Below are 14,871 nucleotides of genomic sequence, written 5' to 3'. Positions count from 1 at the left end.
AAAAAAAAAAAAAAAAATGAATCCGAAGAGAAAAGTAAAAGGAGGCCTGTGGAGCAGGTCTGGGTGTGACTCCGGATCCCCGAACATCAGGTGCCACCACCAAAGATTCCTACGTGTAGCCCATAGAACCCCAAAAGCAACGGGAGGAGTTCTGGTCACATACTCCCTCAAAATGACATCCTGGCCTTCTTCTGGAACTCCCTCCCCTCTCAGACTCTCAAGGTTTCCTCCAGCGTGTCGGCTCCCACAGAGCAGACCTTTGGTCTGAGACCTGACAGTCCAGAAGCCACGCATGCTGCCGCGTGGCGGCGGTGTCACGGCTCGGGACAAGAGGAGGCCCCACGGTGCGGGCTGGGGCGCCAGGCACCGCGGCCGGCGGGCGCTGAGGGTGGGGGTCACCCCCACCCCGGGCCGCCCCCGCACTCCCAGAAACGCGACAGAACCAGAGGCAAAAAAAAAAAAAAAGAAGAAGCCTACGGCACCCGGTATTCCCGGGCGGTCTCCCATCCAAGTTCTAACCAGGCCCGACCCTGCTTAGCTTCCGAGACCAGACGGGATCGGGCGCGTTCGGGGTGGTGTGGCCGTGGACGGCGGAGGGCGCCCCTGCCCCGCTCAAGAAGCCGAGCCTCTCTGCGCTTCCCCGCCGCCTCCTCCCGCCCCAGGCCCCGCGCCGGGTCGGGCCTGTTGAGTTCGCCGGCCGCGTCCCGCGGGCTCCGAGGGACGGGGGTGACAGGCGGGGCGGGCAGGGAGCGGCGGGCCGGGGTTGGGGGCTGTCTCTGTATACACACACACTCACACTCACACGCACTCACTCACTCACACTCACACAAGATGCGCCTCCACGGCTGGACCCGCCAAGGTGGAGCCCTTCCAGCCCCCCTCCTCTCCTCGCCTGGCCTCCTTCACCTCCCCGCCCCCCACCCCCAGCGCGCCGGGGCCGCTGACTGCGCACGGGCGGGAGGGGCGGGGCGCTCGCCCTTTGACCCCAGCCAGGGGCGGCCCTCCCCCACAACCCCTTTCAGCTGCGCCCCCCACCCTGTGGCCCGGCGGCCGCCTATTCCCCCGGGCCAGGGCTGGGGCACAGCGCACGGGGGAGGGGAGCCAGTGTATGGGGCGTCTCTCTCTCTCTCGGGATGTGTCCCAAGGGTGGGGTGGGGTGGCGTGGTTTGTGGGGCGCTGAAGAAATCAGTCCCCTCCATCTCCTCCCTCTGGAAAACACCCAAGCCCTTGGAGAACTGCCCGCACCTCTACCTACCGTGGGGGCCGGGACCCTCCTCTGTGTCCTCCTGTGGCCCAGTCCAAGGGGCCTGGGCCTGGCCGGGGCTGCATTGGACCCCGACCACCCTGGCGTGTGGACTCGCTAAAAATTGGCGATTAGATATTGGATTCCAGCGTCATTGAGGTCATTTCACTAATGAGTGCACCGCAAAGAGTTTCCTAATCCATCTGTGAGGGTGGCAACCGAAAGAGAATTTTAGAGCTGACAGAATAGGCGAGGAAAGGCATAGGAGATTTCCACACCCAGTAAGGAAGCCTTTCCCGAAGTGGAAGAAAGAAAGGAGCAAACAGAGACACCGGTAGCCCGCCCGGATCAGAGTCTGCCCCTGAGAGAAAGTACCCTGACCAGGTTCACCCGTGGGTGGGTCGCGAGCTAGCGGCATTCAGAAGAGCGAGGCCCGCAGTCTGTGCAGAAGACACCTGCACTCGGGTGTGTGTGGCGGCACGATTCACAAGCAGCTCCAGATGTTAAACCAAGGAGAAGCCAGGGAGTTCCCAACGCCCCAGGTGTCCTCAGCCCACGACTGGCTGCTGTGGCAATGCGAAGCCCGGCTCCTTGTCTCAGAGCGGGGCAACCAGGAGGTGTGATGTCCACCCCGGGGTTCCCAGGAGGATCAGACTGAAGCTGGGACTTGGCCTGAAAGTGTCCCCTCGCATGGCCACCCCCTTCCCCTTCCTGCTCCTCTACTCCTGGTGCCCCTCCATCCAGGGGCCAGACCTTAAAGAGTCACCCGCAAGAGAATCCTGGTCCCAAAGGAGCCTTCTGGGGGACCCCTGCTGAGAGAGGTTGTGGGCATGGCCCGCTGGGGCTCTGCCCGACCCAGGGCTGAGAGATGCAACCTCCCAGCTCTGGGTCCCTGCAGGAAGTGTTGGCAAGCACAGGGCCAGTCCTCCAAAGGCCCAGGTGCAGGGAGCCCAGGCCAAGCAGCCTGTGGAAGAAGCCACATGCTGTGCCACCCCGGGGAACACGACTGCAGGCCACGGCCCTTCCCACCTCCTCCTCCTCCTCCTCCTCCTCCTCCTCCTCCTCCCACCCCGCCTCCGCCCCCGCCCCCACATGGCACAGGGCCCAGAGACACCTCAGACACTTGCTACCCAAAGTGCAAAGGGCATCAGTTGCTCCTCCAAACCCCCCCCCCAGCCCAGCAGACCGCGTTGTCCAGCCAGCCCCCGGGCCTCCCTGGGGTGCCCAGCACAAAAGTGCAGACACCCACCGGACCCTCAATCTCAGTTTTCGGATGTTTTTGCCACTCTGAGGACCCGCAGGCCAGCTGGGCCTTCTGGCAGGACAGAGAGCCCCGGAATCCGACGTGGAGAGCTGGGTGTACGTCCCCATGAGGAGGCGGTCCCCACCTCCGCGGCTCTCCCCTTGCGGGGAGCGGCAGCCGCGGGGCCTCAGAGAAGACACCAGGCTGGGCCCCCACGGCACAGCGGGAGCACGTCCCCCGCAGGCCACTTAGCCACGGCGGCCAGCCGGCGGACGGTTGGGTTGCGCGAGACGCTGCGGCCGCCCTGCTACCGGGTTCCTGGGAGGGCGTCCTGGAACCAGCGTCCACACCAAGCCCTTGGAAGGCCCAGGCGACGGAGGAGCCCCGTCAGGCAGGGGCCGAGGACGGTGACGGCCCGGGCGGGGAGGAGCGTGTCAGGCAGGGGCAGAGGACGGTGACAGGTGATAGGCCGGGCGGGAAGGAGTCAGTCAGGCAGGGGCCGTGGAGGAGACGGGCTGGGTAAGGGTTAGGGTTAGTGTCAGGGCACAAGTCACAATCGCAAAGACCTGGAAGCCACCCGAGTGCCCATCGACCCACGAGTGGGTAAATAAAATGTGGCGCGTGGACACCACGGAGTGCTATTCGGCTATGAGGAGCAGCGGTGAGGGGGCACCTCTCGTGGTTCTCCTGGCCAGAGCTGGAACCCGTTCCAGTAAGCCAAGTATCCCAAGAATGGACACACGAGCACCACGTGCTCGCGCTCACCAGCAAATGGGTACGAACCGATGGACACCTAAGTGGACACAGAGGAATCACCTTCTTCGGGTGGGTGTCGGGCGGGTGGGGGGAGGGGATGGGCATACACATCCATTAGGAATGGGGTGGGTACGCACCGACTGGGGGATGGGCGCACTTGAAGCTCTGACCCGAGGGGGGAGGCTGGGAGAGGGCAACGCACCCGTCCTTAACATTGGTGCCCCCACAATATGCTGGAACAACATGAGGGGTAAATGAATAAGAACACGGGGGGGGGAGGGGGGCACGGGCAACACATGTCACCTTAATACTTGGACTCCCATCATCTGCTTGAAAAGAGAGAGAAAAGTAAATGCAATAATAGAGATAAGAGACACTTTTTAAAAATAATGAATCCGGCCGGGCGCTGTGGCTCACGCCTGTAATCCTAGCTCTTGGGAGGCCGAGGCGGGCGGATTGCTCAAGGTCAGGAGTTCAAAACCAGCCTGAGCAAGAGCGAGACCCCGTCTCTACTATAAATAGAAAGAAATTAATTGGCCAACTGATATATATATAAAAAATTAGCGGGGCATGGTGGCGCATGCCTGCAGTCCCAGCTACCCGGGAGGCTGAGGCAGAAGGATCACTCGAGCCCAGGAGTTTGAAGTTGCTGTGAGCTAGGCTGACGCCACGGCACTCACTCTAGCCTGGGCAACAAACCGAGACTCTGTCTCAAAAAAAAAAAAAAAAAAAAATGAATCCGAAGAGAAAAGTAAAAGGAGGCCTGTGGAGCAGGTCTGGGTGTGACTCCGGATCCCCGAACATCAGGTGCCACCACCAAAGATTCCTACGTGTAGCCCATAGAACCCCAAAAGCAACGGGAGGAGTTCTGGTCACATACTCCCTCAAAATGACATCCTGGCCTTCTTCTGGAACTCCCTCCCCTCTCAGACTCTCAAGGTTTCCTCCAGCGTGTCGGCTCCCACAGAGCAGACCTTTGGTCTGAGACCTGACAGTCCAGAAGCCACGCATGCTGCCGCGTGGCGGCGGTGTCACGGCTCGGGACAAGAGGAGGCCCCACGGTGCGGGCTGGGGCGCCAGGCACCGCGGCCGGCGGGCGCTGAGGGTGGGGGTCACCCCCACCCCGGGCCGCCCCCGCACTCCCAGAAACGCGACAGAACCAGAGGCAAAAAAAAAAAAAAAGAAGAAGCCTACGGCACCCGGTATTCCCGGGCGGTCTCCCATCCAAGTTCTAACCAGGCCCGACCCTGCTTAGCTTCCGAGACCAGACGGGATCGGGCGCGTTCGGGGTGGTGTGGCCGTGGACGGCGGAGGGCGCCCCTGCCCCGCTCAAGAAGCCGAGCCTCTCTGCGCTTCCCCGCCGCCTCCTCCCGCCCCAGGCCCCGCGCCGGGTCGGGCCTGTTGAGTTCGCCGGCCGCGTCCCGCGGGCTCCGAGGGACGGGGGTGACAGGCGGGGCGGGCAGGGAGCGGCGGGCCGGGGTTGGGGGCTGTCTCTGTATACACACACACTCACACTCACACGCACTCACTCACTCACACTCACACAAGATGCGCCTCCACGGCTGGACCCGCCAAGGTGGAGCCCTTCCAGCCCCCCTCCTCTCCTCGCCTGGCCTCCTTCACCTCCCCGCCCCCCACCCCCAGCGCGCCGGGGCCGCTGACTGCGCACGGGCGGGAGGGGCGGGGCGCTCGCCCTTTGACCCCAGCCAGGGGCGGCCCTCCCCCACAACCCCTTTCAGCTGCGCCCCCCACCCTGTGGCCCGGCGGCCGCCTATTCCCCCGGGCCAGGGCTGGGGCACAGCGCACGGGGGAGGGGAGCCAGTGTATGGGGCGTCTCTCTCTCTCTCGGGATGTGTCCCAAGGGTGGGGTGGGGTGGCGTGGTTTGTGGGGCGCTGAAGAAATCAGTCCCCTCCATCTCCTCCCTCTGGAAAACACCCAAGCCCTTGGAGAACTGCCCGCACCTCTACCTACCGTGGGGGCCGGGACCCTCCTCTGTGTCCTCCTGTGGCCCAGTCCAAGGGGCCTGGGCCTGGCCGGGGCTGCATTGGACCCCGACCACCCTGGCGTGTGGACTCGCTAAAAATTGGCGATTAGATATTGGATTCCAGCGTCATTGAGGTCATTTCACTAATGAGTGCACCGCAAAGAGTTTCCTAATCCATCTGTGAGGGTGGCAACCGAAAGAGAATTTTAGAGCTGACAGAATAGGCGAGGAAAGGCATAGGAGATTTCCACACCCAGTAAGGAAGCCTTTCCCGAAGTGGAAGAAAGAAAGGAGCAAACAGAGACACCGGTAGCCCGCCCGGATCAGAGTCTGCCCCTGAGAGAAAGCACCCTGACCAGGTTCACCCGTGGGTGGGTCGCGAGCTAGCGGCATTCAGAAGAGCGAGGCCCGCAGTCTGTGCAGAAGACACCTGCACTCGGGTGTGTGTGGCGGCACGATTCACAAGCAGCTCCAGATGTTAAACCAAGGAGAAGCCAGGGAGTTCCCAACGCCCCAGGTGTCCTCAGCCCACGACTGGCTGCTGTGGCAATGCGAAGCCCGGCTCCTTGTCTCAGAGCGGGGCAACCAGGAGGTGTGATGTCCACCCCGGGGTTCCCAGGAGGATCAGACTGAAGCTGGGACTTGGCCTGAAAGTGTCCCCTCGCATGGCCACCCCCTTCCCCTTCCTGCTCCTCTACTCCTGGTGCCCCTCCATCCAGGGGCCAGACCTTAAAGAGTCACCCGCAAGAGAATCCTGGTCCCAAAGGAGCCTTCTGGGGGACCCCTGCTGAGAGAGGTTGTGGGCATGGCCCGCTGGGGCTCTGCCCGACCCAGGGCTGAGAGATGCAACCTCCCAGCTCTGGGTCCCTGCAGGAAGTGTTGGCAAGCACAGGGCCAGTCCTCCAAAGGCCCAGGTGCAGGGAGCCCAGGCCAAGCAGCCTGTGGAAGAAGCCACATGCTGTGCCACCCCGGGGAACACGACTGCAGGCCACGGCCCTTCCCACCTCCTCCTCCTCCTCCTCCTCCTCCTCCTCCTCCTCCCACCCCGCCTCCGCCCCCGCCCCCACATGGCACAGGGCCCAGAGACACCTCAGACACTTGCTACCCAAAGTGCAAAGGGCATCAGTTGCTCCTCCAAACCCCCCCCCAGCCCAGCAGACCGCGTTGTCCAGCCAGCCCCCGGGCCTCCCTGGGGTGCCCAGCACAAAAGTGCAGACACCCACCGGACCCTCAATCTCAGTTTTCGGATGTTTTTGCCACTCTGAGGACCCGCAGGCCAGCTGGGCCTTCTGGCAGGACAGAGAGCCCCGGAATCCGACGTGGAGAGCTGGGTGTACGTCCCCATGAGGAGGCGGTCCCCACCTCCGCGGCTCTCCCCTTGCGGGGAGCGGCAGCCGCGGGGCCTCAGAGAAGACACCAGGCTGGGCCCCCACGGCACAGCGGGAGCACGTCCCCCGCAGGCCACTTAGCCACGGCGGCCAGCCGGCGGACGGTTGGGTTGCGCGAGACGCTGCGGCCGCCCTGCTACCGGGTTCCTGGGAGGGCGTCCTGGAACCAGCGTCCACACCAAGCCCTTGGAAGGCCCAGGCGACGGAGGAGCCCCGTCAGGCAGGGGCCGAGGACGGTGACGGCCCGGGCGGGGAGGAGCGTGTCAGGCAGGGGCAGAGGACGGTGACAGGTGATAGGCCGGGCGGGAAGGAGTCAGTCAGGCAGGGGCCGTGGAGGAGACGGGCTGGGTAAGGGTTAGGGTTAGTGTCAGGGCACAAGTCACAATCGCAAAGACCTGGAAGCCACCCGAGTGCCCATCGACCCACGAGTGGGTAAATAAAATGTGGCGCGTGGACACCACGGAGTGCTATTCGGCTATGAGGAGCAGCGGTGAGGGGGCACCTCTCGTGGTTCTCCTGGCCAGAGCTGGAACCCGTTCCAGTAAGCCAAGTATCCCAAGAATGGACACACGAGCACCACGTGCTCGCGCTCACCAGCAAATGGGTACGAACCGATGGACACCTAAGTGGACACAGAGGAATCACCTTCTTCGGGTGGGTGTCGGGCGGGTGGGGGGAGGGGATGGGCATACACATCCATTAGGAATGGGGTGGGTACGCACCGACTGGGGGATGGGCGCACTTGAAGCTCTGACCCGAGGGGGGAGGCTGGGAGAGGGCAACGCACCCGTCCTTAACATTGGTGCCCCCACAATATGCTGGAACAACATGAGGGGTAAATGAATAAGAACACGGGGGGGGGAGGGGGGCACGGGCAACACATGTCACCTTAATACTTGGACTCCCATCATCTGCTTGAAAAGAGAGAGAAAAGTAAATGCAATAATAGAGATAAGAGACACTTTTTAAAAATAATGAATCCGGCCGGGCGCTGTGGCTCACGCCTGTAATCCTAGCTCTTGGGAGGCCGAGGCGGGCGGATTGCTCAAGGTCAGGAGTTCAAAACCAGCCTGAGCAAGAGCGAGACCCCGTCTCTACTATAAATAGAAAGAAATTAATTGGCCAACTGATATATATATAAAAAATTAGCGGGGCATGGTGGCGCATGCCTGCAGTCCCAGCTACCCGGGAGGCTGAGGCAGAAGGATCACTCGAGCCCAGGAGTTTGAAGTTGCTGTGAGCTAGGCTGACGCCACGGCACTCACTCTAGCCTGGGCAACAAACCGAGACTCTGTCTCAAAAAAAAAAAAAAAAAAAAAATGAATCCGAAGAGAAAAGTAAAAGGAGGCCTGTGGAGCAGGTCTGGGTGTGACTCCGGATCCCCGAACATCAGGTGCCACCACCAAAGATTCCTACGTGTAGCCCATAGAACCCCAAAAGCAACGGGAGGAGTTCTGGTCACATACTCCCTCAAAATGACATCCTGGCCTTCTTCTGGAACTCCCTCCCCTCTCAGACTCTCAAGGTTTCCTCCAGCGTGTCGGCTCCCACAGAGCAGACCTTTGGTCTGAGACCTGACAGTCCAGAAGCCACGCATGCTGCCGCGTGGCGGCGGTGTCACGGCTCGGGACAAGAGGAGGCCCCACGGTGCGGGCTGGGGCGCCAGGCACCGCGGCCGGCGGGCGCTGAGGGTGGGGGTCACCCCCACCCCGGGCCGCCCCCGCACTCCCAGAAACGCGACAGAACCAGAGGCAAAAAAAAAAAAAAAGAAGAAGCCTACGGCACCCGGTATTCCCGGGCGGTCTCCCATCCAAGTTCTAACCAGGCCCGACCCTGCTTAGCTTCCAAGACCAGACGGGATCGGGCGCGTTCGGGGTGGTGTGGCCGTGGACGGCGGAGGGCGCCCCTGCCCCGCTCAAGAAGCCGAGCCTCTCTGCGCTTCCCCGCCGCCTCCTCCCGCCCCAGGCCCCGCGCCGGGTCGGGCCTGTTGAGTTCGCCGGCCGGGTCCCGCGGGCTCCGAGGGACGGGGGTGACAGGCGGGGCGGGCAGGGAGCGGCGGGCCGGGGTTGGGGGCTGTCTCTGTATACACACACACTCACACTCACACGCACTCACTCACTCACACTCACACAAGATGCGCCTCCACGGCTGGACCCGCCAAGGTGGAGCCCTTCCAGCCCCCCTCCTCTCCTCGCCTGGCCTCCTTCACCTCCCCGCCCCCCACCCCCAGCGCGCCGGGGCCGCTGACTGCGCACGGGCGGGAGGGGCGGGGCGCTCGCCCTTTGACCCCAGCCAGGGGCGGCCCTCCCCCACAACCCCTTTCAGCTGCGCCCCCCACCCTGTGGCCCGGCGGCCGCCTATTCCCCCGGGCCAGGGCTGGGGCACAGCGCACGGGGGAGGGGAGCCAGTGTATGGGGCGTCTCTCTCTCTCTCTCGGGATGTGTCCCATGGGTGGGGTGGGGTGGCGTGGTTTGTGGGGCGCTGAAGAAATCAGTCCCCTCCATCTCCTCCCTCTGGAAAACACCCAAGCCCTTGGAGAACTGCCCGCACCTCTACCTACCGTGGGGGCCGGGACCCTCCTCTGTGTCCTCCTGTGGCCCAGTCCAAGGGGCCTGGGCCTGGCCGGGGCTGCATTGGACCCCGACCACCCTGGCGTGTGGACTCGCTAAAAATTGGCGATTAGATATTGGATTCCAGCGTCATTGAGGTCATTTCACTAATGAGTGCACCGCAAAGAGTTTCCTAATCCATCTGTGAGGGTGGCAACCGAAAGAGAATTTTAGAGCTGACAGAATAGGCGAGGAAAGGCATAGGAGATTTCCACACCCAGTAAGGAAGCCTTTCCCGAAGTGGAAGAAAGAAAGGAGCAAACAGAGACACCGGTAGCCCGCCCGGATCAGAGTCTGCCCCTGAGAGAAAGCACCCTGACCAGGTTCACCCGTGGGTGGGTCGCGAGCTAGCGGCATTCAGAAGAGCGAGGCCCGCAGTCTGTGCAGAAGACACCTGCACTCGGGTGTGTGTGGCGGCACGATTCACAAGCAGCTCCAGATGTTAAACCAAGGAGAAGCCAGGGAGTTCCCAACGCCCCAGGTGTCCTCAGCCCACGACTGGCTGCTGTGGCAATGCGAAGCCCGGCTCCTTGTCTCAGAGCGGGGCAACCAGGAGGTGTGATGTCCACCCCGGGGTTCCCAGGAGGATCAGACTGAAGCTGGGACTTGGCCTGAAAGTGTCCCCTCGCATGGCCACCCCCTTCCCCTTCCTGCTCCTCTACTCCTGGTGCCCCTCCATCCAGGGGCCAGACCTTAAAGAGTCACCCGCAAGAGAATCCTGGTCCCAAAGGAGCCTTCTGGGGGACCCCTGCTGAGAGAGGTTGTGGGCATGGCCCGCTGGGGCTCTGCCCGACCCAGGGCTGAGAGATGCAACCTCCCAGCTCTGGGTCCCTGCAGGAAGTGTTGGCAAGCACAGGGCCAGTCCTCCAAAGGCCCAGGTGCAGGGAGCCCAGGCCAAGCAGCCTGTGGAAGAAGCCACATGCTGTGCCACCCCGGGGAACACGACTGCAGGCCACGGCCCTTCCCACCTCCTCCTCCTCCTCCTCCTCCTCCTCCTCCTCCTCCCACCCCGCCTCCGCCCCCGCCCCCACATGGCACAGGGCCCAGAGACACCTCAGACACTTGCTACCCAAAGTGCAAAGGGCATCAGTTGCTCCTCCAAACCCCCCCCCCAGCCCAGCAGACCGCGTTGTCCAGCCAGCCCCCGGGCCTCCCTGGGGTGCCCAGCACAAAAGTGCAGACACCCACCGGACCCTCAATCTCAGTTTTCGGATGTTTTTGCCACTCTGAGGACCCGCAGGCCAGCTGGGCCTTCTGGCAGGACAGAGAGCCCCGGAATCCGACGTGGAGAGCTGGGTGTACGTCCCCATGAGGAGGCGGTCCCCACCTCCGCGGCTCTCCCCTTGCGGGGAGCGGCAGCCGCGGGGCCTCAGAGAAGACACCAGGCTGGGCCCCCACGGCACAGCGGGAGCACGTCCCCCGCAGGCCACTTAGCCACGGCGGCCAGCCGGCGGACGGTTGGGTTGCGCGAGACGCTGCGGCCGCCCTGCTACCGGGTTCCTGGGAGGGCGTCCTGGAACCAGCGTCCACACCAAGCCCTTGGAAGGCCCAGGCGACGGAGGAGCCCCGTCAGGCAGGGGCCGAGGACGGTGACGGCCCGGGCGGGGAGGAGCGTGTCAGGCAGGGGCAGAGGACGGTGACAGGTGATAGGCCGGGCGGGAAGGAGTCAGTCAGGCAGGGGCCGTGGAGGAGACGGGCTGGGTAAGGGTTAGGGTTAGTGTCAGGGCACAAGTCACAATCGCAAAGACCTGGAAGCCACCCGAGTGCCCATCGACCCACGAGTGGGTAAATAAAATGTGGCGCGTGGACACCACGGAGTGCTATTCGGCTATGAGGAGCAGCGGTGAGGGGGCACCTCTCGTGGTTCTCCTGGCCAGAGCTGGAACCCGTTCCAGTAAGCCAAGTATCCCAAGAATGGACACACGAGCACCACGTGCTCGCGCTCACCAGCAAATGGGTACGAACCGATGGACACCTAAGTGGACACAGAGGAATCACCTTCTTCGGGTGGGTGTCGGGCGGGTGGGGGGAGGGGATGGGCATACACATCCATTAGGAATGGGGTGGGTACGCACCGACTGGGGGATGGGCGCACTTGAAGCTCTGACCCGAGGGGGGAGGCTGGGAGAGGGCAACGCACCCGTCCTTAACATTGGTGCCCCCACAATATGCTGGAACAACATGAGGGGTAAATGAATAAGAACACGGGGGGGGGGAGGGGGGCACGGGCAACACATGTCACCTTAATACTTGGACTCCCATCATCTGCTTGAAAAGAGAGAGAAAAGTAAATGCAATAATAGAGATAAGAGACACTTTTTAAAAATAATGAATCCGGCCGGGCGCTGTGGCTCACGCCTGTAATCCTAGCTCTTGGGAGGCCGAGGCGGGCGGATTGCTCAAGGTCAGGAGTTCAAAACCAGCCTGAGCAAGAGCGAGACCCCGTCTCTACTATAAATAGAAAGAAATTAATTGGCCAACTGATATATATATAAAAAATTAGCGGGGCATGGTGGCGCATGCCTGCAGTCCCAGCTACCCGGGAGGCTGAGGCAGAAGGATCACTCGAGCCCAGGAGTTTGAAGTTGCTGTGAGCTAGGCTGACGCCACGGCACTCACTCTAGCCTGGGCAACAAACCGAGACTCTGTCTCAAAAAAAAAAAAAAAAAAAATGAATCCGAAGAGAAAAGTAAAAGGAGGCCTGTGGAGCAGGTCTGGGTGTGACTCCGGATCCCCGAACATCAGGTGCCACCACCAAAGATTCCTACGTGTAGCCCATAGAACCCCAAAAGCAACGGGAGGAGTTCTGGTCACATACTCCCTCAAAATGACATCCTGGCCTTCTTCTGGAACTCCCTCCCCTCTCAGACTCTCAAGGTTTCCTCCAGCGTGTCGGCTCCCACAGAGCAGACCTTTGGTCTGAGACCTGACAGTCCAGAAGCCACGCATGCTGCCGCGTGGCGGCGGTGTCACGGCTCGGGACAAGAGGAGGCCCCACGGTGCGGGCTGGGGCGCCAGGCACCGCGGCCGGCGGGCGCTGAGGGTGGGGGTCACCCCCACCCCGGGCCGCCCCCGCACTCCCAGAAACGCGACAGAACCAGAGGCAAAAAAAAAAAAAAAGAAGAAGCCTACGGCACCCGGTATTCCCGGGCGGTCTCCCATCCAAGTTCTAACCAGGCCCGACCCTGCTTAGCTTCCGAGACCAGACGGGATCGGGCGCGTTCGGGGTGGTGTGGCCGTGGACGGCGGAGGGCGCCCCTGCCCCGCTCAAGAAGCCGAGCCTCTCTGCGCTTCCCCGCCGCCTCCTCCCGCCCCAGGCCCCGCGCCGGGTCGGGCCTGTTGAGTTCGCCGGCCGCGTCCCGCGGGCTCCGAGGGACGGGGGTGACAGGCGGGGCGGGCAGGGAGCGGCGGGCCGGGGTTGGGGGCTGTCTCTGTATACACACACACTCACACTCACACGCACTCACTCACTCACACTCACACAAGATGCGCCTCCACGGCTGGACCCGCCAAGGTGGAGCCCTTCCAGCCCCCCTCCTCTCCTCGCCTGGCCTCCTTCACCTCCCCGCCCCCCACCCCCAGCGCGCCGGGGCCGCTGACTGCGCACGGGCGGGAGGGGCGGGGCGCTCGCCCTTTGACCCCAGCCAGGGGCGGCCCTCCCCCACAACCCCTTTCAGCTGCGCCCCCCACCCTGTGGCCCGGCGGCCGCCTATTCCCCCGGGCCAGGGCTGGGGCACAGCGCACGGGGGAGGGGAGCCAGTGTATGGGGCGTCTCTCTCTCTCTCGGGATGTGTCCCAAGGGTGGGGTGGGGTGGCGTGGTTTGTGGGGCGCTGAAGAAATCAGTCCCCTCCATCTCCTCCCTCTGGAAAACACCCAAGCCCTTGGAGAACTGCCCGCACCTCTACCTACCGTGGGGGCCGGGACCCTCCTCTGTGTCCTCCTGTGGCCCAGTCCAAGGGGCCTGGGCCTGGCCGGGGCTGCATTGGACCCCGACCACCCTGGCGTGTGGACTCGCTAAAAATTGGCGATTAGATATTGGATTCCAGCGTCATTGAGGTCATTTCACTAATGAGTGCACCGCAAAGAGTTTCCTAATCCATCTGTGAGGGTGGCAACCGAAAGAGAATTTTAGAGCTGACAGAATAGGCGAGGAAAGGCATAGGAGATTTCCACACCCAGTAAGGAAGCCTTTCCCGAAGTGGAAGAAAGAAAGGAGCAAACAGAGACACCGGTAGCCCGCCCGGATCAGAGTCTGCCCCTGAGAGAAAGCACCCTGACCAGGTTCACCCGTGGGTGGGTCGCGAGCTAGCGGCATTCAGAAGAGCGAGGCCCGCAGTCTGTGCAGAAGACACCTGCACTCGGGTGTGTGTGGCGGCACGATTCACAAGCAGCTCCAGATGTTAAACCAAGGAGAAGCCAGGGAGTTCCCAACGCCCCAGGTGTCCTCAGCCCACGACTGGCTGCTGTGGCAATGCGAAGCCCGGCTCCTTGTCTCAGAGCGGGGCAACCAGGAGGTGTGATGTCCACCCCGGGGTTCCCAGGAGGATCAGACTGAAGCTGGGACTTGGCCTGAAAGTGTCCCCTCGCATGGCCACCCCCTTCCCCTTCCTGCTCCTCTACTCCTGGTGCCCCTCCATCCAGGGGCCAGACCTTAAAGAGTCACCCGCAAGAGAATCCTGGTCCCAAAGGAGCCTTCTGGGGGACCCCTGCTGAGAGAGGTTGTGGGCATGGCCCGCTGGGGCTCTGCCCGACCCAGGGCTGAGAGATGCAACCTCCCAGCTCTGGGTCCCTGCAGGAAGTGTTGGCAAGCACAGGGCCAGTCCTCCAAAGGCCCAGGTGCAGGGAGCCCAGGCCAAGCAGCCTGTGGAAGAAGCCACATGCTGTGCCACCCCGGGGAACACGACTGCAGGCCACGGCCCTTCCCACCTCCTCCTCCTCCTCCTCCTCCTCCTCCTCCTCCTCCCACCCCGCCTCCGCCCCCGCCCCCACATGGCACAGGGCCCAGAGACACCTCAGACACTTGCTACCCAAAGTGCAAAGGGCATCAGTTGCTCCTCCAAACCCCCCCCCCAGCCCAGCAGACCGCGTTGTCCAGCCAGCCCCCGGGCCTCCCTGGGGTGCCCAGCACAAAAGTGCAGACACCCACCGGACCCTCAATCTCAGTTTTCGGATGTTTTTGCCACTCTGAGGACCCGCAGGCCAGCTGGGCCTTCTGGCAGGACAGAGAGCCCCGGAATCCGACGTGGAGAGCTGGGTGTACGTCCCCATGAGGAGGCGGTCCCCACCTCCGCGGCTCTCCCCTTGCGGGGAGCGGCAGCCGCGGGGCCTCAGAGAAGACACCAGGCTGGGCCCCCACGGCACAGCGGGAGCACGTCCCCCGCAGGCCACTTAGCCACGGCGGCCAGCCGGCGGACGGTTGGGTTGCGCGAGACGCTGCGGCCGCCCTGCTACCGGGTTCCTGGGAGGGCGTCCTGGAACCAGCGTCCACACCAAGCCCTTGGAAGGCCCAGGCGACGGAGGAGCCCCGTCAGGCAGGGGCCGAGGACGGTGACGGCCCGGGCGGGGAGGAGCGTGTCAGGCAGGGGCAGAGGACGGTGACAGGTGATAGGCCGGGCGGGAAGGAGTCAGTCAGGCAGGGGCCGTGGA

The 14,871-nt window shown here is 63.2% G+C and overlaps 4 pseudogenes; all 4 read right to left on the bottom strand.

Annotated features, from left to right (window-relative positions):
• Positions 1 to 470: 470 nt before the first annotated feature.
• LOC142875035 (uncharacterized) lies at positions 471 to 589 on the bottom strand (annotated as a pseudogene).
• A 3,840-nt stretch (positions 590 to 4,429) lies between these two features.
• On the bottom strand, positions 4,430 to 4,548 carry LOC142875034 (uncharacterized; annotated as a pseudogene).
• A 3,840-nt stretch (positions 4,549 to 8,388) lies between these two features.
• LOC142875213 (uncharacterized) lies at positions 8,389 to 8,507 on the bottom strand (annotated as a pseudogene).
• Positions 8,508 to 12,349: 3,842 nt separating this feature from the next.
• LOC142875032 (uncharacterized) lies at positions 12,350 to 12,468 on the bottom strand (annotated as a pseudogene).
• Positions 12,469 to 14,871: the final 2,403 nt, after the last annotated feature.

Source organism: Microcebus murinus, chromosome 13 (genome assembly GCF_040939455.1).
Source record: "Microcebus murinus isolate Inina chromosome 13, M.murinus_Inina_mat1.0, whole genome shotgun sequence".
In the NCBI taxonomy this organism is placed as follows: Eukaryota; Metazoa; Chordata; class Mammalia; order Primates; family Cheirogaleidae; genus Microcebus; species Microcebus murinus.
Note: the sequence above shows the minus strand (reverse complement) of the source record. Positions and strands in the feature narration are given on the sequence as shown.